A 2247-nucleotide genomic window follows, 5' to 3' on the forward strand; every position below is an offset into this window, starting at 1 on the left:
CATTTTGATAAAACATAAGATTTAAAACCATGCTTTTCTTTTCAAATTATTTTAGCTGATTATTTTTTAATTCAAAATAAAGTAGGGTTTAGTATCCAATATGCACATAAAGCAATTAGTCCAAAGCAAATAGAATATTAAACATAGAAAACTACTCCACTTCCTGATCTTTGAGTGTCTATTGAAAATATACAAAAATTTATGACTGCAAAAGTATGTTTTTCCTCTAAAAGTAGACATCTTTACAAAGGAAAAACTCTAAAAATGTAAGGAAATGGGTAAACTGCTTTTGAGGATGCTGTATATTCAATTACAAATGAAAGTCATTTGATGATTGCATTTTTGTTTTTGGTTTTCTTTCATCTGTATCACATTTTGCAAAAGATGCATTAGACTTACTAAAACAATCAGTAGGTAATCAATAGTGATGATTAACATTTCTGAACTTGTTTTTCAAGAATAAGAGAGTTATAGGAGAAATAACATCAGGCTTTATTAATTAGCAAAAATATATTTGTACTTGGACCACAATTTCTGTGAAGCCAAGTAATATAAAACAGGATTCAGTAAAATTACCAACACTATGCATATTTGTGATTTTGAAAATGAATCGAGATTGTGCAGATTATGGGTAGTGATAATGGGTAAACTCACTTGTAGCTGGACATCTTATAAATTGAAAATTGAATCACTTGTGTCCATAAGGTAGTTAAATTGTTTACATTGGCTTTCCCCAACCAAAATGTTCTTATGCTTCTGTGCTTGGAAAAGGTAATCAATTTCAATTTATCTAAGCAATTACTCTCTTCCTTAATCCTTTAATTATTTGACCTGGAAATCTACCATTAATTAAAAATAATGTATATACATTGACATTTGGCAAGCAATGGATCAATGCTACTGTGAGATGCATGTATCATAGTTAGCCTGTTTCCATTCATAAGTGGTTCAGTCATTTTGACTAAAAAGCTTTATTTAATGAATGACTTAGTAGTCAGAATGGTAAATTAGTATGTGCTTGTTTTAATTGTCTTGATAGTCAAAGGCTAGAGAGGTGAAATACATGAAGGAAGGTGAAAAGCAATAAACAATAGGGAATGGTGGAGACTGTGGCCAACCAAAGAACAAATAACCTGCATGAAGTACCATTGACTGTTTGTGTATTGCGGATTGTCACTGTACAAGAATGTGGGCAAATTGTTGCCAGATTTTTCTGTTTTAAGAGAAGCTAATAATAAGGGAGTTTTCTTTAAATCTAAAATCTCTCCTCTCCTTCTCTTTCTTCTTCTCCTTTTCCTTCTCCTTCTCCTTCTTTTCTGCTTCTTCCTCTTCCTCTTCTTTTGAATATAACCTCTAGGTTCTGTTGTCTTCATAATATAACAAAATATGAAGCTTAGAACTGAATTACTTGACCCTTGCCCTTCTGTCTCCTCCCAGTTCAGAATGTTTGCATCTCTTAACAGCCGCGTTCTCTTAGATCTATCTGCACTTGTGGCTCAATACATTCAAGCCTCAGCACAATCTTATCTTCGTTTTAGCCTGTTTCTGGAAAATTGGCTTAGTTTGCCCACTGTAGCCACTCTGTTTCCTGTCAAAATGCCTCTTTCCCTGGGCATAAAGAGAATCTTTGCCTTTTTGTACTCTGTCACTTTGTGGGGTTGGTGCTTGCCACACTTGTTGCAAAAAGTTTTGTGGGTTTTAGGAACATTCACCATGTTTGCAAGAACGCTATCATCATGGGTAAAAAAGATCTCTTTTTGCAAGAAAGGTGGTGGGCAAAAGAAAACACATCTGTCAACCATGTCCAAACCCTAGGGTTCTAACTGACCATCTCTCTTTTTGATAAATGAGGGCAATATTCAAATATTTTCTTATTCAATTAGTGTATATTTATACTCTTAAAACACATAAGACGTCGTTGTGAGTACGTTGTGTGAGGTTACACTCTTGTCTGTGAGTGAGCAAGTGTTATTTCAAACACCACCCTTGGCTGGAGACTAGTTTTGTCATAACCACATGAGGGCAGAGACTTCTATATAATCATGCAGTGCTTGTTTGCCAGAAGAGAAGATAAAGATTGTCATCCTAGTCACTATCAGTGGTAGAAAGACTTGACCCTACATATTTTTTAGCAAAGTATCTTCTGGGGTTTTCAACTACTCGTTCTTAAGTGTACTCTAAATACAGTGTACCTATATTGGCAAAAGGGGTTCTCTGTATATGTAAATTTTAAATCTTTTAAGAGAA

General features: G+C 34.2%; 1 pseudogene; it reads right to left on the bottom strand.

Annotated features, from left to right (window-relative positions):
- Window positions 1–1393: 1393 nt before the first annotated feature.
- LOC121029611 (60S ribosomal protein L36a-like) lies at window positions 1394–1715 on the bottom strand (annotated as a pseudogene).
- Window positions 1716–2247: the final 532 nt, after the last annotated feature.

This window comes from Herpailurus yagouaroundi, unplaced genomic scaffold (genome assembly GCF_014898765.1).
Source record: "Herpailurus yagouaroundi ecotype Mexico unplaced genomic scaffold, PumYag 28, whole genome shotgun sequence".
NCBI classification, from domain to species: Eukaryota; Metazoa; Chordata; class Mammalia; order Carnivora; family Felidae; genus Herpailurus; species Herpailurus yagouaroundi.